Source organism: Oreochromis niloticus, linkage group LG23 (genome assembly GCF_001858045.2).
Source record: "Oreochromis niloticus isolate F11D_XX linkage group LG23, O_niloticus_UMD_NMBU, whole genome shotgun sequence".
NCBI lineage: Eukaryota > Metazoa > Chordata > Actinopteri > Cichliformes > Cichlidae > Oreochromis > Oreochromis niloticus.
The window spans coordinates 2,594,151-2,615,707 of record NC_031986.2 but is presented as its reverse complement, the minus strand read 5'-3'; the positions used below and the strand labels follow the sequence as shown (position 1 = coordinate 2,615,707).

The 21,557-nt window shown below is 37.0% G+C and overlaps 1 long non-coding RNA gene across 1 annotated transcript; it reads right to left on the bottom strand.

Annotated features, from left to right (window-relative positions):
- Positions 1 to 2,432: 2,432 nt before the first annotated feature.
- LOC109196831 (uncharacterized) lies at positions 2,433 to 4,397 on the bottom strand. The gene is made up of 3 exons (XR_002058172.2): positions 4,364 to 4,397; positions 3,429 to 3,457; positions 2,433 to 3,001 (listed from the first exon to the last, which is right to left on the bottom strand). It is a non-coding gene; the product is annotated as an uncharacterized LOC109196831 (long non-coding RNA).
- Between the last annotated feature and the right edge of the window lie 17,160 nt (positions 4,398 to 21,557).

Sequence of the window (21,557 nt, the reverse complement as noted above, 5' to 3'; positions counted from 1 at the left end):
GCAGTTTTCATCACAAACATGAACAAACTTTCCTGTCAAACATGTTGCAACCACATGTGGTTTTTGACATAATTTGACCTTGTGCAGGTCGCACTTGGTTTTGGAAATGAAGCCTTGAAACACACAGTACATGGGTATGATGGTCCAACTTTGATTTGTGATTTGAACACAGATATGGCCTCGTTGATCACACTGTTGTCACTCTCTTGGGTTTGTCTGTTCACCCATCTGTATTTCCTTTTATTTTCATGGCACATCTCATGTTGTGCATAATCCTGAATGCAAGATTACTTTGATACCTGTCTCGCATTAGTTGTTTCATTAGTTGTCTGTGTCTTACTCTGAATGCATTGTCACGTGCATAACGCTGAGTCACTCGAGATCTCTGTCTCTCTCTGAATTCTGGGCTCTCTTGATACCTTTTAGTGATATAGCTTTTTTGTTTTTGTCTAAATTCAGCATTGTCACAGTAGCGTCTTTTAATATATTGTTGTTGTTTTCTAAATTCATCGTTCTCACAGTAGCGTCTTTTAATATATTGTTGTTGTTTCTTTCTTACTGTAGCATTCTCAGAAAAACGTCTTTTAACATATTGTTTTTGTTTCTTCTGAATTCATCATTTCACAGTACGTCTTTTCATGTACTGTTGTTTTTTCTGTCTAACTTCAGGATTGTTTTTATATGCCTCGTTTGTGCAAGATTTTTTCTTTTCTTTGTACTCTTTGTTGAAGCATACTTTTGTCGTTCTTTGCTTTTTTGGTTTTCTTTCTCTGATTTCTGGGTTCTCTGATGCCATTAATCTTCTTTCATTTGTGCCTTTGTTGTTTATTAACTTTTTCAGTTTTTGTAAAACATATCAGAAAGATCACAGGCAGCAACATTGTTATGCAGCATTTGATTGACATGAAAAAGCATCATTCGATGGAAAAAAATTTAATTCACTGCATAGTGCTTCAGTTGGTATATTAGGAGTTCATTCTGATCTTCAATAATGTGAACTGAGTCATGTGGATTCTTTTGTTTCACCAGTGGCGCACAAATGGACATTGACAAAGATGTTCTCAGTCAGATCATGGTTGTGTTTCTCCTTGGAGTAGAGGGTTTGCTTCATCAACAGTTGTATCAGAGTGAGTAGGTGCCACAGCAGTGGCAGCTGTTGGTCTGCAGACTGTGTCTCTGATAGTATCATTAGGTTGACTGTGCTCATACTGTAAAACTGCACAGGCTTCAGCTCATAGTTACAAGAAGTGATATCTCCATCATTTGATAAGAATCTTGTAGCCTCTTAATCAGTCACTGAGGAGTGTAAATCTCAGCATCACAGCTGACCACGATTACGTGACTGAGTAATAGAGAAAGACCACTGGGTGTTCTGGAGTGTGGATCAAAGAACCATATTTGCCTGATGTGGATCTGAACACTGCGATACACAATCCACTCATAATCAATAAGCATACTGCACATCTGACAACAGGCAGCTCAGTCCTGCTTCTAAGCTGAGAAAGGTATCTACTGCTTCCTCTGGAGGTTCTTCAAATGTCCCATACCGGGAAGGCTGTGTCATGTCGACATGATACATAGACCTGTGAGCATAAACTTTGTCAGGCAGCTCATCGGTTGCCAAATGAATACTCTTGGGGAATCTTTTCTTTGCCTCTTTGTACATCACATCACCTTTATCCAAGACCAGATTAAGGTCAGCTGTAGTCATTTTTTCATTCTCATGAAGGAATGCAAGAAATGTGAGTGAATTACATGTGCACTGCTGTTTTCTGGAGTCTCCATATTTAGGATGTGCCTGGCTGTGAGATGCACAGACATGTGTTACAGAGGGCTGGTTTTCAAGGTTCACTCTTTCTGCATGAGATGGTCCTCCGACATCAATGTGACAGCCTCTTTTCAAAAAATCAGCATAACCCACCTGTGGGGCACTTGACACCTCATGTTGTTCATTAAATTCATGCTGCAGTCCACTCTTTACAGCATCAGCATAGCATACCTGTTGTACATGTGCAGGAACATGTTGACCTGCCTGTTTGACACTGTCAGAATTGGTCTTTGCAGACACACTGTCTTCTGCAGAGCTCTGAGGAAAATCAAACTCAGCCTGTTCACATATTGGTACACTGTGAAACTCATGGAACTTCTTCCAGCGTTGTTTTGCAGCTTGTGACTTTTTCTGCTTCCTTGGCATTTTCACACACCTGCAAGTGTTTCTTAGTCTTCAGAAAATATGTTCACAAGATAAGAGTGGCACACACCAGGAGATGTTGTCTTTGTTTTTATATTTCAGTTTTTATTTGTCTGAAACAGTTGTCTTTCGTTTGACAGTTTGTTCTTCAGTCGAGAGAATATTATGCACTCTCTTTATTGGCTTGGCACAACTTAGCAGCAAGCCCAAATGAAAACAGGTAGAGAGAAAATCTAGAAGAGACAACAGGCAGAGCAGGAGACACACGGCTGGGAAATCACAATCAAACCGTGAATTAGAGTTTTCTTTATTTGTTCAGTTTGTTCTCAGGTAGAGGCAATATGCACTCTTTATTGCTTTAATGGCTTGGCATTTTTCAGCAGCAAGCCAAGAGTGAAAAACAGGTAGAGAGAAAATTTAGAAGAGAGAACAGGCAGAGCAGGAAAGACACGGCTTTGAAATCAAACCGTAGAGTTTTCTTTGTTTGTTCAGTTTGTTCATAGGTTGAGGCAAAATATGCACTCTTTATTGCTTTATTGGCATGTGCATTTTTCAGCAGCAAGCCAAAGAGTGAAAAACAGGTAGAGAGAAAATTTAGCAGAGAGAACAGACAGAGCAGGAGAGACACGGCTTTGAAATCAAACCGCAATAAGATTCTTGGTTTGGCAAAATTTCTCACAAACCACAGGGTGAAATACAGATGGAAAGAAGGCAGAGACAACAGGTGGAGTAGGACAGAGGATAGAGGGGTTGGGGGTTGGGATGTGAGAGAGAAGACTGGAGATCTGGTCCTTGTTCTTCTTCTGCACACTGTGAACAAAACACAAGAAAAAAAAATAATTTTATTAAAATGATATCACATGGTAATTGTATGAACTAATTGTGACTACTGAAAAAGGACAAAACAAATATTCAAGCTAAACTGTTGTCGGCTGCCATGTGCAAAAAGTTGCATAATTGGGCACTTTTTAAAAGAATAAATGTTTAATTAAATTCAGCAATAATGTTTTAAATACAAATAATCATCATGAATCATTAACTAATCACATGTAGTGGGACTACAGAAATGTACGAAAAAAATATTTAGCCCAATTGTTAAGCTGCACTTATGTGTATTTTTTATAAAATTGTGTTTAAAGGGTCTAGCACAAAGATTGAACCCATCACTTTACAGCTTATATTAGTCAGATTATTTTTTTATTTTGGTCTACTTCTCTTACAGTATGTGCACACCTACCAGGCAAAGCACAGGTGTCAGTCAAGTTCCTGAAAGTGTAAGACGAGAAATAATATGTTAATTGTGTGTACAGTGTTATCAGACTAACAGAAATACAAAGCCCACACGACATGATACACTGAACTTATAGTCAGCAGGGTAATTATAGAGTAATATAGCACACCAGCTGATACAGCAGCCATTTTATAATTCAAACTAATTAACTGAAGTATTTCCACTTATGTAAGGCTACTGTTAGACTGTTACTAGCCTTAGCATTGCTGCTAGCGGTAGCATTCCTGCTAGCGTTAGCACTTCAGTTAGTGTTAGCACTGCTGCTAGCGCTAGTACTCTTATTGTTAAAACTGAGCCACAATGGCACTAATAAAGCTCATTTGTTACTTTTGTCTCACTGACCGCCAATAAATATCACAGGAATATCACAGGAATATTCTTTTTTTCAGTTAACAACTGCTAAAGCTAGTGTTAGCACTATAGCTAGCGTTAGCATTGTTGCTAGCATTAGCATTGAAGCTAGCGTTAGCACTGCTGCTAACAGCAAAAGTCATAAAGCACTCTTACTGTTAAAACTGAGCCACAATGGCAATAATAAAGCCCATTTGTTACTTTTGTCTCACTGACCGCCAATAAATATGACAGGAATATCACAGGAATATTCTTTTTGTCAGTTAACAACTGCTAAAGCTAGTGTTAGCACTATAGCTAGCGTTAGCATTGTTGCTAGCATTAGCATTGAAGCTAGCGTTAGCACTGCTGCTAACAGCAAAAGTCATAAACCTATATAAATGATAGCGAAGGTTATTCTTTTTTTGCTTTCTTTATTCTTTGAACTCTGTTGAACTTTAAAAAGACTTGATATGTGAGTTTAAATGTCAAACATGTATTTTTACCATCATAAAAATAAAACAGTGCTATACTGAGTGTATTGTACTTACCACAGCAGAGAGCAAAGCGGAATGACGACAGTGGTACAGTGATGAGTTAAAGACCGATGAGGCGTTCAGGTGGTGCTTGGAAATTTGAGCATCAGTTTGAACAACAATATTGAGCATAAACATTTCTCTGTCATACAGAGACAGAGAAAAAAATACACAAGCCTCATCAGGATACAAATTGATACTTTTTCCTGAGTATAAGCGAATGAGTGACATACAGAGAAAGAGGGCAACTGGCATTAAACGAGCAAATAAAAAGTATGTCATCTTGAACTGTTTTATGGGTTTTATTTTAAGACTACTTTGTTTTTAGTCTGTATAGTTTATCTCCCCACGAATACACTCAGAGATATTAAATGAGAATAGATTATTTAAAATGTGGGAAAATCCACTACAGACAGGTAGATGCTATGAGCTTTAATGATCCAGTCAGAAATTATTTTATTAATTAATTATTAATTAATTTAAAGTCATCAACTGACTCCAACTGCCCAGATCTAAAAAAAAAAACCTGTGTGCAGAAGACAAGTCCACCAATACACAATCAGCTTGAATTTAACAGGCCAATGAGAATGCTCTATTCAGTTGGCCTATACTAACTACTGACATACTGTTAATCTGTGGCAAAACCCTGTCAAATCTGACTTATTGTACCTGTTGACTTAATCTAACTCCAACTGCTTAGTTGTAACAGAAATTTTTAAGATGAATCTTGGCAGAGTGGCAGAGAGAGCTCGTTAAGCAGGCAGGTGTGAGCCTGGTTGCTATAGTGACTGCACCCAATGGCTCCATACACATGACACAGACATGCGCCTCACTTGTGCTCCTTAAAATGAACAGAAAAGTCAGCCCGAAACAAATCGTTCCCAAAAGAAACGACAACTTGTATTGACAAAATTCTTTCACCGTGAGCGACAGCAATGTCTAGTCTACTGAATTCTCAGTTTTCATGCCTGTGGAGTTTATTATGTGGACGTGGTGACAATGTAAAGACAGCATGCTCTTCTGATTTTCAAACGAACTTTCTGAGCCATTTTAACATTAGAGTCTATGGAGGAGTTGGAGGGAGGAGGCTGTGCTTTGGTGACATTTATGAAAGAACCATAACACCTAGTACAATAGTAAACACATTGGATGAAAGAGGACAGCGATGGCTACGTTTTGAGGGTAAAATCAGACCTGTAGAGCAAACGCTGTGGACACAGCAGCAGTTTTAAAAAATATTTTAAGATTAATTTTTTCGCTCCTCTCACTCTAGCAGTTGGGCTGTCTCACTCTAGCCCCAACATTCCGTCCCATACACACCCATTATAAACTCTGAAACGGCTGAAAAACATCATGAAACTTAAACTGGAACTGAAGAAAAAGTATAACACATATTGAAAAGATAAATACAAGTTGAATAGTTGAATGTCTTGTCTTCGTTTTAAAGTTTGAATGGTGGATCTACGTCAATGTATGTGGAAGTAGTAGGAGTTTAAAAATGAGTAAGTTGAATGATGATTTGAAGGGTCTCCCCATTGAAATACATGGGAAATTTTTGTTGAAAAAAGTTGAATAAAATTAAAAATATAAATGTTAAAAATGAGAAAAATAGAAGCAGTCGTGTCCAAATGAAGAGGAATCTAACGGTGTTTGAATGGTTTTTCTAAGTTGAACGGTTTTGAAGGAGTAGGACTACAAAAAACGTACGGAAGAATAAAATATAATAATAATAAAGATTAGAAGAACAATACTGTGAATGCTTTTACAAGCATTCACACTAACTAGAAAGTGCATTTTCTGAAGAAACTGCAGTGTGAATGCATGAATCTGAATGTATGCACTGAAATGAATTAATTGCTGAATTTTAAGTTAAAAATAAAAATGTTGAATGAGCCTGAAAATACAGAGTTTTTAACCTGAAAACAAAAGTGCAGAACTTTTGAAAGCTGATGTTCACACAGAAGAAGTTGGAAAATAGCTGAAAAGTTTTTAAATTAAAATTTGGAAAACCTAAGAAATGAGAACAGAAAATTTAGAGTCAGAAAACATCTGAATGAATATTAAAAGTTCATATTCTTTGAATCACTGAATGACTAAAGTGTGATCCCTCCACGTGGATCCACACAGTTTTAAAGGTTTACATCTCTGAGCTTTGAAAGACACGGTGTTGGAAAGAGAACAACGATGGCGACATTTTGAGGGTAAAATGATGGCTGTAGAGCAAACACTGTGGACACAGCAGCAGTTGAAAGAGAAGTGTTCAAGATGAATCTTGGCAGAGTGAGAGAGAGCTCGTTAGGCAGGCAGGTGTGAGCCTGGTTGCTATAGTGACTGAGCCAGGGGCTCCATACACACGCACACAGACATGCACCTCACTTTTGCTGCTTAAAATGAACAGAAAAGTCAGCCCAAAACAAATCCTTCCCAAATGAAAAGTACATGTCGTATTGACAAAATTCTTTCACCGTGAGCGACAGCAATGTCTAGTCTACCTAATTCTCAGTTTTCATGCCTGTGGAGTTTATTATATGGACGTGGTGACAGTGTAAAGACAGCCTGCTCTTCTGATTTTCAAAGGAACTTTCTGAGCCATTTTAACATTGGAGTCTATGGAGGAGTTGGAGGGAGGAGTCTGTGCTTTGGTGACATTTATGAAAGAACCATAACACCTAGGACAATAGTAAACACATTGGATGAAAGAGGACAGCGATGGCTACGTTTTGAGGGTAAAATCAGACCTGTAGAGCAAACGCTGCGGACACAGCAGCAGTTTTAAAAAATATTTTAAGATTAATTTTTTCGCTCCTCTCACTCTAGCAGTTGAGCTGTCTCACTCTAGCCCCAACATTCCGTCCCATACACACCCATTATAAACTCTGAAACGGCTGAAAAATCATCATGAAACTTAAACTGGAACTGAAGAAAAAGTATAACAGATATTGAAAAGATAAATACAAGTTGAATAGTTGAATGTCTTGTCTTCGTTTTAAAGTTTGAATGGTGGCTCTATGTCAACGTATGTTGAAGTAGATACAGTTTGAAAATGAGTAAGTTGAATGAGGATTTGAAGGGTCTCCCCATTGAAATACATGGGAAATTTTTCTTGAAAAAAGTTGAATAAAATTAAAAATATAAATGTTAAAAATGAGAAAAATAGAAGCAGTCGTGTCCAAAAGAAGAGGAATCTAATGGTGTTTGAATGGTTTTTCTAAGTTGAACGGTTTTGAAGGAGATACAGTACAAAAAACGTACGGAATATATAATAAAATATAATAATAATAATAATAATAAAGATTAGAAGAACAATACTGTGAATGCTTTTACAAGCATTCACACTAATAAAGATTACAACAACAATACTGTGAATGCTTTTACAAGCATTCACACTAATAAAGATTACAACAACAATACTGTGAATGCTTTTACAAGCATTCACACTAATAATAACTAGAAAGTGCATTTTCTGAAGAAACTGCAGTGTGAATGCTTGAATCTGAATATATGCACTGAAAAGAATTAATTGCTGAATTTTAAGTTAAAAATGTTGAATGAGATGAAAAATACAGAAATTTGCACCTGAAAACCAAAGTGCTGAACTGCTAAAAGCTGACAAGCACAGAGAAGAAGTTGGAAAATAGCTGAAAATGTTTTAAATGTAAATTAGAAAAACCTAAGTAATGAGAAAAGAAAATTTAGAGTCAGAAAACATCTGAATGAATATTAAAAGTTCATATTCTTTGAATCACTGAATGACTAAAATGTGATCCCTACACTTGGATCCACACAGTTTAAAAACTTTACATCTCTGAGCTTTGAAAGACACGGTGTTGGAAAGAGAACAACGATGGCGACGTTTTGAGGGTAAAATGATGGCTGTACACCAAACACTGTGGACATAGCAGCAGTTGAAAGAGAAGTGTTTAAGATGAATATTGGCAGAGTGAGAGACAGAGCTCATTAGGCAGGCAGGTGTGAGCCTGGTTGCTATAGTGACTGCACCCACTGGCTCCATACACACGTGCACAGACATGCACCTCACTTTTGCTGCTTAAAATGAACAGAAAAGTCAGGTCGAAACAAATCGCTCCCAAATGAAAAGTACAGGTCCTATTGACAAAATTCTTTCACCGTGAGCGACAGCAATGTCCAGTCTACCTAATTCTCAGTTTTCATGCTTGTGGAGTTTATTATATGGACGTGGTGACAGTGTAAAGACAGCCTGTACTTCTGGTTTTCAAACGAACCTTCTGAGCCATTTTAACATTAGAGTCTATGGAGGAGTTGGAGGGAGGAGGCTGTGCATTGGTGACATTTATGAAAGAACCATAACACCTAGTACAATAGTAAACACATTGGATGCAAGAGGACAGCGATGGCTACGTTTTGAGGGTAAAATCATACCTGTAGACCAAACACCGTGGACACAGCAGCAGTTTTAAAAAATATTTTAAGATTAATTTTTTTGCTCCTCTCACTCTAGCAGTTCAGCTGTCTCACTCTAGCCCCAACATTCCATCCCATACACACCCATTATAAACTCTGAAACGGCTGAAAAAACATCATGAAACTTAAACTGGAACTGAAGAAAAAGTATAACAGATAATGAAAAGATAAATACAAGTTGAATAATTGAATGTCTTTCCTTCGTTTTAAAGTTTGAATGGTGGTTCTATGTTAACGTATGTGGAAGTAGATACAGTTTTAAAATGACTAAGTTGAATGAGGATTTGAAGGGTCTCCCCATTGAAATACATGGGAAATTTTTGTTGAAAAAAGTTGAATAAAATTAAAAATATAAATGTTATAAATGAGAAAAATAGAAGCAGTCATGTCCTAAAGAAGAGGAATCTAACGGTGTTTGAATGGTTTTTCTAAGTTGAACGGTTTTGAAGGAGTAGGAGTACAAAAAACGTACGGAATCTATAATAATAACTAGAAAGTGCATTTTCTGAAGAAACTGCAGTGTGAATGCTTGAATCTCAATGTATGCACTGAAATGTATTAATTGCTGAATTTTTAGTTAAAAATTTTGAATGAGATGAAAAATACAGAAATTTGCACCTGAAAACAAAAGTGCTGAACTGCTAAAAGCTGACAAGCACAGAGAAGAAGTTGGAAAATAGCTGAAAATGTTTTAAATGTAAATTAGAAAAACCTGAGTAATGAGAAAAGACTATTTAGAGTCAGAAAACATCTGAATGAATATTAAAAGTTCATATTCTTTGAATCACTGAATGACTAAAATATGATCCCTCCACTTGGATCCACACAGTTTAAAAACTTTACATCTCTGAGCTTTGAAAGACACGATGTTGGAAAGAGAAGAACGATGGCTTCGTTTTGAGGGTAAAATGATGGCTGTAGAGCAAACACTGTGGACACAGCAGCTGTTGAAAGAGAAGTGTTCAAGATGAATCTTGGCAGAGTGAGAGAGAGCTCGTTAGGCAGGCAGGTGTGAGCCTGGTTGCTATAGTGACTGAGCCAGGGGCTCCATACACACGCACACAGACATGCACCTCACTTTTGCTGCTTAAAATGAACAGAAAAGTCAGCCCCAAACAAATCGCTCCCAAATGAAAAGTACATGTCGTATTGACAAAATTCTTTCACCGTGAGCGGCAGCAATGTCTAGTCTACCTAATTCTCAGTTTTCATGCCTGTGGAGTTTATTATATGGACGTGGTGACAGTGTAAAGACAGCCTGCTCTTCTGATTTTCAAACGAACCTTCTGAGCCATTTTAACATTAGAGTCTATGGAAGAGTTGGAGGGAGGAGGCTGTGCATTGGTGACATTTATGAAAGAACCATAACACCTAGGACAATAGTAAACACATTGGATGAAAGAGGACAGCGATGGCTACGTTTTGAGGGTAAAATCATACCTGTAGAGCAAACGCTGCGGACACAGCAGCAGTTTTAAAAAAGATTTTAAGATTAATTTTTTCGCTCCTCTCACTCTAGCAGTTGAGCTGTCTCACTCTAGCCCCAACATTCCGTCCCATACACACCCATTATAAACTCTGAAACGGGTGAAAAAACATCATGAAACTTAAACTGGAACTGAAGAAAAAGTATAACAGATATTGAAAAGATAAATACAAGTTGAATAGCTGAATGTCTTGTCTTCGTTTTAAAGTTTGAATGGTGGCTCTATGTCAGCGTATGTTGAAGTAGATACAGTTTGAAAATGAGTAAGTTGAATGAGGATTTGAAGGGTCTCCCCATTGAAATACATGGGAAATTTTTGTTGAAAAAAGTTAAATAAAATTAAAAATATACATGTTAAAAATGAGAAAAATAGAAGCAGTCATGTCCTAAAGAAGAGGAATCTAACGGTGTTTGAATGGTTTTTCTAAGTTGAACGGTTTTGAAGGAGTAGGAGTACAAAAAACGTACGGAATCTATAATAATAATAAAATAGAATAAAGATTACAACAACAATACTGTGAATGCTTTTACAAGCATTCACACTAATAATAACTAGAAAGTGCATTTTCTGAAGAAACTGCAGTGTGAATGCTTGAATCTGAATGTATGCACTGAAATGAATTGATTGCTGTATTTTGACTTAAAAATTTTGAATTAGATGAAAAATACAGAAATTTTTGCCTGAAAACAAAATTGCCGAACTTCTAAAAGCTGACATTCACACAGAAGAAGTTGGAAAATAGCTGAAAATGTTTAAATGTAAATTAGAAAAACCTAAGAAATGAGAAAAGAAATTTTAGAGTCAGAAAACCTCTGAATGAATATTAAAAGTTCATATTCTTTGAATCACTGAATGACTGAAATGTGATCCCTCCACTTGGATCCACACAGTTTAAAAAGTTTACATCTCTGAGCTTTGAAAGACATGGTGTTGGAAAGAGAAGAACGGTGGCTTCGTTTTGAGGGTAAAATGATGGCTGTAGAGCAAACACTGTGGACACAGCAGCAGTTGAAAGAGAAGTGTTTAAGATGAATCTTGGCAGAGTGAGAGAGAGCTCGTTAGGCAGGCAGGTGTGAGCCTGGTTGCTATAGTGACTGAGCCAGGGGCTCCATACACACGCACACAGACATGCACCTCACTTTTGCTGCTTAAAATGAACAGAAAAGTCAGGTCGAAACAAATCGTTCCCAAATGAAAAGTACAAGTCGTATTGACAAAATTCTTTCACCGTGAGCGACAGCAATGTCCAGTCTACCTAATTCTCAGTTTTCATGCCTGTGGAGTTTATTATATGGACGTGGTGACAGTGTAAAAACACCATGCTCTTCTGATTTTCAAACGAACCTTCTGAGCCATTTTAACATTAGCGTCTATGGAGGAGTTGGAGGGAGGAGGCTGTGCTTTGGTGACATTTTGAAAGAACCATAACACCTAGTACAATAGTAAACACATTGGATGAAAGAGGACAGCGATGGCTACGTTTTGAGGGTAAAATCATACCTGTAGACCAAACGCCGTGGACACAGCAGCAGTTTTAAAAAAGATTTTAAGATTAATTTTTTTGCTCCTCTCACTCTAGCAGTTGAGCTGTCTCACTCTAGCCCCAACATTCCGTCCCATACACACCCATTATAAACTCTGAAACGGGTGAAAACACATCATGAAACTTAAACTGGAACTGAAGAAAAAGTATAATAAGAATAAGAATAAGAATAAGAACAACTTTATTTATCCCGAGGGAAATTTTTTTGTCATGTACATGCTCAAAGCAGCAGGAGAGACCGAGGAACAGATGAAATAGATATAAGATATACAATATATACAATAAGAATAGTGTACAGTAATATACAGTAGGATAGTGCAAGACAAATAATCAGATAACTCTAACAAAGTAATATACATAACTATATCCTGGTGAATAAATAACTAAACTATCAGTGCAGGCGGTTCTAGAAAGTGACAAGTATTGTGCAATAGAATGAAGGGAGTAGCAGCATATGATGGGGGGATGAAAACAAATATTCAATAAGTACTCTTGGGTAATATTGCACGGTCTGGAGGGAACAGAATAACATAGGTAATAGTCTCAGGAGAATCACCTACAGAGTGAGGAAGAGTTATACAGTCTTATTGCCACCGGCACAAAGGATTTACTGTGGCGGTCAGTTCTGCATTTCGGGGCAATGAGTCTTTTGCTGCGTTTGCTCCGATGGTCCATTATGGGGGCATGCATGGGGTGGGAGGGGTTGTCCATGATAGAAAGAAGCCTTTTTAGCATTCTCCTCTCAGACACCTCCTCCAGGTTCTCAAGTCTGACACCCAGGACAGAACCGGCCTTTTTAATCAGTTTGTTCAGCCTGTTGGCATCAGCTGTCTTCACCCCACTTCCCCAGCACACAGCTGCAAAGAACACGACGCTCTCCAACACCGAGTGATAGAACATGCTCAGCATTTTCCTACCAACATTGAAGGACCTGAGCCGCCTCAGTAGGAAAAGCCGACTCTGCCCTTTTTTGAAGGAGGCTTGGTCCAGTCCATTGGTGTTCTTGGTCCAGTCCAGTTTACAGTCCAAGTGTACCCCCAGGTACCGGTAGTCCTCAACGATCTCCACGTCAGCCCCTCTGATGGTGACAGGGGTAGGAGGAGGAGCCTGCCTCCTAATCTTTTCAATAATAGATATTGAAAAGATAAATACAAGTTGAATAGTTGAATGTCTTGTCTTCGTTTTAAAGTTTGAATGGTGGCTCTATGTCAACGTATATGGAAGTAATAAGAGTTTAAAAATGAGTAAGTTGAAGGAGAATTTGAAGGGTCTCTCCATTGAAATACATGGGAAATTTTTGTTGAAAAAAGTTGAATAATTCTAAAAATATAAATGTTATAAATGAGAAAAATAGAAGCAGTCATGTCCAAAAGAAGAGGAATCTAACGGTGTTTGAATGGTTTTTCTAAGTTGAGCGGTTTTGAAGGAATTAGATGCCAAAAAACGTACGGAATATATAATAATAATAACTAGAAAGTGCATTTTCTGAAGAAACTGCAGTGTGAATGCTTGAATCTGAATGTATGCACTGAAATGAATTAATTGCTGAATTTTAAGTTAAAAATGTTGAATGAGATGAAAAATACAGAAATTTAAACCTGAAAACAAAAAAGCTGAACTGCTAAAAGCTGACATCCACGGAGAAGTTGGAAAAGAGCTGAAAATGTTTGAAATGTAAATTAGAAAAACCTAAGTAATGATAAAAGACTATTTAGAGTCAGAAAACATCTGAATGAATATTAAAAGTTCATATTCTTTGAATAGCTGAATGACTAAAATGTGATCCCTCCACTTGAATCCACACAGTTTAAAAAGTTTAAATGTCTGAGCTTTGAAAGACACGGTGTTGGAAAGTGAAGAACGGTGGCGACGTTTTGAGGGTAAAATGATGGCTGTAGAGCAAACACTGTGGACACAGCAGCAGTTGAAAGAGAAGTGTTTAAGATGAATCTTGGCACAGTGAGAGACAGAGCTCGTTAGGCAGGCAGGTGTGAGCCTGGTTGCTATAGTGACTGCACCCAATGGCTCCATACACACGCACACAGACATGCACCTCACTTTTGCTGCTTAAAATGAACAGAAAAGTCAGGCCCAAACAAATCGTTCCCAAATGAAAAGTATAGGTCGTATTGACAAAATTCTTTCACCGTGAGCGGCAGCAATGTCTAGTCTACTGAATTCTCAGTTTTCATGCCTGTGGAGTTTATTATATGGACGTGGTGACAGTGGAAAGACACCATGCTCTTCTGATTTTCAAACGAACCTTCTGAGCCATTTTAACATTAGAGTCTATGGAAGAGTTGGAGGGAGGAGGCTGTGCATTGGTGACATTTATGAAAGAACCATAACACCTAGTACAATAGTAAACACATTGGATGAAAGAGGACAGCGGTGGCTACGTTTTGAGGGTAAAATCATACCTGTAGAGCAAACGCCGCGGACACAGCAGCAGTTTTAAAAAAGATTTTAAGATTAATTTTTTTGCTCCTCTCACTCTAGCAGTTGAGCTGTCTCACTCTAGCCCCAACATTCCGTCCCATACACACCCATTATAAACTCTGAAACGGCTGAAAAAACATCATGAAACTTAAACTGGAACTGAAGAAAAAGTATAATAGATATTGAAAAGATAAATACAAGTTGAATAGTTGAATGTCTTGTCTTCGTTTTAAAGTTTGAATGGTGGCTCTATGTCAATGTATGTGGAAGTAGTACTAGTTTAAAAATGAGTAAGTTGAATGATGATTTGAAGGGTCTCCCCATTGAAATACATGGGAAATTTTTGTTGAAAAAAGTTGAATAAAATTAAAAATATAAATGTTAAAAATGAGAAAAATAGAAGCAGTCGTGTCCAAAAGAAGAGGAATCTAACGGTGTTTGAATGGTTTTTCTAAGTTGAACGGTTTTGAAGGAGTAGGAGTACAAAAAACGTACGGAATATATAATAAAATATAATAATAAAGATTACAACAACAATACTATGAATGCTTTTACAAGCATTCACACTAATAATAATAATAATAAAGATTACAACAACTATACTGTGAATGCTTTTCAAGCATTCACACTAAATATAATAATAATAATAAAGATTAGAAGAACAATACTGTGAATGCTTTTACAAGCATTCACACTAATAAAATAGAATAAAGATTACAACAACAATACTGTGAATGCTTTTACAAGCATTCACACTAACTAGAAAGTGCATTTTCTGAAGAAACTGCAGTGTGAATGCTTGAATCTGAATGTATGCATTGAAATGAATTAATTGCTGAATTTTAAGTTAAAAATGTTGAATGAGATGAAAAATACAGAAATTTTTACCTGAAAACAAAAGTGCTGAACTGCTAAAAGCTGAAATCCACACAGAAGAAGTTGGAAAATAGCTGAAAATGTTTTAAATGCAAATTAGAAAAACCTAAGAAATGAGAAAAGACCATTTAGAATCAGAAAACATCTGAATGAATAATAAAGTTTCATATTCTTTGAATCACTGAATGACTAAAATGTGATCCCTCCACTTGGATCCACACAGTTTAAAAAGTTTGTATCTATTAGCTTTGAAAGACACGCTGTTGGAAAGAGAAGAACGCTGGCGACGTTTTGAGGGTAAAATGATGGCTGTAGAGCAAACACTGTGGACACAGCAGCATTTGAAAGAGAAGTGTTTAAGATGAATCTTGGCACAGTGAGAGACAGAGCTCGTTAGGCAGGCAGGTGTGAGCCTGGTTGCTATAGTGACTGCACCCAATGGCTCCATACACACGCGCACAGACATGCACCTCACTTTTGCTGCTTAAAATGAACAGAAAAGTCAGGCCCAAACAAATCGCTCCCAAATGAAAAGTACAGGTCGTATTGACATAATTCTTTCACCGTGAGTGCCAGCAATGTCCAGTGTACCAAATTCTCAGTTTTCATGCCTGTGGAGTTTATTATATGGACGTGGTGACAGTGTAAAGACAGCCTGCTCTTCTGATTTTCAAAGGAACTTTCTGAGCCATTTTAACATGGGAGTCTATGGAGGAGTTGGAGGGAGGAGGCTGCGCATTGGTGACATTTATGACAGAACCCTAACACCTAGTACAATAATAAACACATTGGGTGAAAGAGGACAGCGATGGCTACGTTTTGAGGGTAAAATCATACCTGTAGAGCAAACGCTGCGGACACAGCAGCAGTTTTAAAAAAGATTTTAAGATTAATTTTTTTGCTCCTCTCACTCTAGCAGTTGAGCTGTCTCACTCTAGCGGCAACATTCCGTCCCATACACACCCATTATAAACTCTGAAACGGGTGAAAAAACATCATGAAACTTAAACTGGAACTGAAGAAAAAGTATAATAGATATTGAAAAGATAAATACAAGTTGAATAGTTGAATGTCTTGTCTTCGTTTTAAACTTTGAATGATGGCTCTATGTCAACGTATGTGGAAGTAATAAGAGTTTAAAAATGAGTAAGTTGAATGAGGATTTGAAGGATCTCCCCATTGAAATACATGGGAAATTTTTGTTGAAAAAAGTTGAATAATTTTAAAAATATAAATGTTATAAATGAGAAAAGTAGAAGCAGTCATGTCCAAAAGAAGAGGAATCTAATGGTGTTTGAATGGTTTTTCTAAGTTGAACGGTTTTGAAGGAGATACAGTACAAAAAACGTACGGAATATATAGTTGTGTGGATGCCCTAAATGGCTTCCACACTATTGAGTTCCTGTTTCTCTTTATTCTTTATCTTTATACTTTATTATTCTTCTAGTTGCTCCGTTCTTCGCCGTTTAACTACTCCGTCAGTTTTCAGCCGATTTTCTCCGTTCAAACTCTAAACTGTTCTGCTCTTTCTTCTAATGACTGCTATGACTTTTGGTGTTTATTACTATTATACTTTTTAAAATATTACACTTTTTTCCTTTAATTTGTCCCATTGAAATGAATGGGAAACTTCCACAATTCTGCTAAAACTTGCTTGTTTTTGAAACTTAACTACATCCTCATACTTTCACCTAGAAACTCCATTCAAACTTTAAAATGTTCTCAGATTATTGGGCTATTCCTGAGTGATTCAGCTTTTTCAGATCTTCTACCGTTTTAATTTTATACCTCTTTAAGTTTTCAGTTGCAAAATTGTGATTTTTCAGAAAATACATGCGTTGCTATGGTTGCTATGCAATTAACTCAGAGTGGACAGTGAAACAGTCATATCTTTTTGATGGATTTCCACAGAGACCTGAAAATTCCCATGACTGTTCACCAAAGCCTGCTGTTTCTTACGGTGAAAAAATGATTTTGATGCTCCATATAGATTTAGAGTTACAAAACGTTGTTTGAGGGCAAGTCAAGGCAGTTTTGCTTTGCCTCTACTCAGTTACAGTGTGTTACAAGTCATATATCTTCAATAATTTATATTTTATCTCTGAATTATGAAGACCTGCAGATTCCCCCATCTCTTCTGAACAAAACGGTGTCAGAATGACTGTTCTAGCTCCTACGGTTAGGAAATTATGGCCATTTGTTCGAGGGGAATCCTGAATGTGCGAAATACACTGAAGAAAACCCATACCTCTCTCTGTGTCTGTGTGTGTAAGTGCTGATTACAGCAGGTGCAGCCAATTTAGCTGACCTAGATATACCAAGCCCAGACTCTTAACAGCCCCTGTACACTTTGCTCTCTGTGTATGTGTGTGTGAGTATCAATATTTCTCCCATGTTAAAGTATTACTCCTCCATAATAGTATTTGTGCTAAATCAAAGTACTTCTACTACATCTTAGTACTTCTGCTCAATCATAGTATTTCTGCTAAATCATAGTATTTTTGAAAAATCATGGTGTTTGTGCCAAATCATGGTTTTGGGGCAAAACCATAATATTTATTTTATGTTATAGTATTACTACTAAGTGGAGGAATGTGTGTTATGTTATAGTATATTTGCTGAATATAGTATATCTGCCAAATCATAGTATTTATCCCAAATCATAGTATTTCTGCCATATCATCGTATTTGTGCCAAATCATGGTATTTTTTGCCCAAATCATGATATTTGTGCCAAATCATGTTATTTTTGTCCAATTAAAATTTCTCTTATGTTATACTATTACTACTAAGTCGTAGAATTTTTGTTATGTTACACTATATCTGCTGATTATAGTATATGTGCCAAATCATAGTATTTATAGCAAATCATAGTATTTGTGCCCAAATATAGTATTTCTGCCAATTTTTAGTATTTGTGCAAAAACATAGCATGTCTGCAAAATCATAGTATATCTGTTGTGTTATAGTATAACTACTAAGGCGTAGTATTTCTACCAAATCATAGTATTCCTTCAAAATCTTAGTATTACTGCAATTTTGTAGTATTTGAGCGAAATCGTAGTATTGGTGCAAAAACATATTGTCTGTTAAATCACAGTATATCTGTTATTTCATAGTATTACTACTAAGGCATAGTATTTCTGCCTAATCATGGTATTCCTTCAAAATCATAGTATTACTGCAATTTCATAGTATTTGAGCAAAATCGTAGTATATGTGCAAAAACATACTATGTCTGTAAAATAACAGTATATCTGTTATGTTAAAGTATTACTACTAAGTCACAATATTTCTGCCAATTCGTAGTATTTGTACAAAATCATGGTACTTGTGCCAAATCATAGTATTTTTTGCAAATCATAGTATTCGAACCAAAACATAGTAGTATTTGTACAAAATCATAGTATTTCTTCTAAATCATAGTATTTCAATCAAATCTCAGTAGTTGTGCTGAAACGCAGTATTATTGCCAAATCATAGTATTTGTACTGAAACATGGTATTTGTGCCAATAAGAGTATTTGTACTAAATCATAGTACTTGTGCCAAATCATAGTATTTCTGCCACATTGTGCTAGTTGTGCAAAAACATAGACTGTCTGAAAAATCATAGTATATCTATTATGTTATAGTATTACTACTAAGTCGTAGACTCTCTATTTTGTTATAGTATCTCTGCTGAATACAGTATATGTGCCAAATCATAGTATTTCTAGCAAATCATAGTATTTGTGTAAAACCAGAATGTTTTGTAACTCCAAAAAACGGCATTTTTCTCCTCTCACCGTGATCTATTTCTTGACTGTTCATGTCTCTGTTTTTCAGAGACCTTTCCAGGTGGCGCAATCAGTAATGACACGGCTCTGCAGCTCAAAGGCTGTGGGTTCAATCCCACCTTGTTCAACATTTTTTTGTTCACTACAAATTCGATACACTATCACAGACCACTAATTCATATTCATCGTTTATTACATTTCTGCAAACTTTTTAGCAGCCTGATGAAGCAGACAGAAGCAGTACCTCTGATTGGTGAATTAGAGCAGAACCAGGTTGTTCTGCCTCTTTTCAGCAGAAATTCTGCTGATTCACCTCTTATCAGCGCAACGTTCTGCTTCTTTGCCTCTTTTCTGCAGAAATTCTGCTGATTCACCTCTTTTCTGCAAAATTTTCAGCCTTTTCACTTCTTCTCAGCACAATTCTCAGCAGCTTCTGCTCATTTAGCAAAATTGTCAGTTTCTCAATCTCTTGTTTTTGTGAGAATGAGTTTGGTTCAGTGAGATGAGCAGCTGCCTGGAGACAAGACGGGCCATGTTCAAATTTTGTTCTGACTCTTTTCAGCAGAAATTCTGCTGATTTGCCTCTTTTCTGTGCCTTTTTACCACTTTTCAGCACAAATCCCAGCTTTTTCAGCTGTTTTCAGCAAAAACCTCTTTTCAGCAGAATTCTGCTTATTCACCTTTTCTGCAAAATTTTCAGCCTTTTCACCTCTTATTAGCACAAATCTCAGCTGTTTTCAGAAAAAAACACTTTTGAGCAGAAATTCTGCTGATTCATCTCTTTTCAGCGCAACTTTTTGCATCTTTACCTCTTTTCAGCAGAAATTCTGCTGATTCACCTCTTTTCTGCAAAATTTTCAGCCTTTTCACCTCTTATCAGCACAATTCTTAGCAGCTTCTGCTCATTTCAGCAAAATTGTCAGTCTCTCCACCTGTTATTTGTCAGAATGAGTTTGGCTCAGTGAGATGAGTGGCTGCCTTGAGACCAGGAGGGCCAGATTCGAATCCTACTCAGGGTGACATTTTTTTTTCACCGCCATACAACGTTTTGCAACTTTTCATCTTTTGCAGCTTTTGAGCAGACAGCTTCAGCGTTAAGGCATCCACACAGCATTTTCGCAGGAAATGCAAATTTTTCTAGTTCTTTATTGTTCTAGTTGCTTCCGTACGTTTTTCGCCGTGGATCTACTCCCTCAGTTTTCAGCCGATTTTCTCAGTTCAAACTCTAAACTGTTCTGCTCTTTCTGCTAATGATGGCTATGACTTTTGGTGTTTATTACTATTATACTTTTTAAAATATTACACTTTTTTCCTTTAATTTGTCCCATTGAAATGAATGGGAAACTTCCACAATTCTGCTAAAACTTGCTTGGTTTTGAAACTTAACTACTTCCTCATACTTTCACCTAGAAACTCCATTCAAACTTTAAAATGTTCTCAAAGTATTGGGCTATTCCTGTCTGATTCAGCTTTTTCAGACCTTGTACCGTTTTAATCTTATCCCTCTTTAAGTTTTCAGTTCCAAAATTGTGATTTTTCAGAAAATACATGCGTTGCTATGGTTGCTATGCAATTAACTCAGAGTGAGTGCTGGTCCGTTCTGAATTTTCTCTTCATGTCTAAACAACTTCTTGCTACTCACTCAATTTCCACTCAACCCCCACAAATTATACATCAAAACGTAGGTATTTTTGCTGGCTTTCAGACAATGTCACTATCTTTATTGTGAGATTTACCGTTTTGTCGCAATTTGTCTCGAAGTGACACAAGGTCTGAAAACTCCCCATTCAAAGTCTATGGGGAGGTTTTGCAATTCAGAGCTGAAATTCTGTAACGGGAGGCATTTTCAAATCGCCATATCTCCTTAACAAAGCAAAGTTAGGACATGAGGCTTGTGCCAATATATCTTCAGACACTGCTGACACTCACAGTGGAAGCAGTTTTTACAATTATCTTACCGTTGAGCAATGAATTACGTTTGTTTGAGGGGTGGAAATCTGTCCTCCTCTCAGTTTTCAAACTCCGAAAATGAAGCCGTTTCTTCTCTCGTCATATCTCCGCGATGAAGGTACAAAGAGCAATGAAAATCGCAGTCAAAGTACACCAAAGTCCGCTGATTCACCCAGTACAAGAATTATGCTGCTAGCCCTTCTAGTTTTTGAGTTACACGACGTTTTGTAACTCCAAAAAACGGCGTTTTTCGCCTCTCACCGCGATCTAATTCTGACTGCTCAAGTGTCTGTGTTTTAGACGCCCACCCCCTGTCCAGGTGGCGCAATCAGTAATGACTCCGCTCTGCAGCTCAATGGTCGTGGGTTCAATCCCACCTTGGTCCACGTGTTTTTTTTTTTTCACTACAAATTTCACTACACTCCAAATTTATACACTATCACAGACCTGTAATTTATATTGCTAATTTATTACAATTCTGCAAAGTTTCATGATCATATGTCCTAAAACATAGTATTTCTGCCAAATCATAGTATTTGTCTCAAAGCATAGTATTTCAACAAAATCACAGTATTTCTGCTATATTATAGTATTTGTGCTTGTAGAAAAACCTGTGTTAGTGTGCGCTACATTACCCAGCAGCCTCTGAGCAGTGAGGGGATTCATGGGACTTCTGAGCTAGATGGTCTTCCT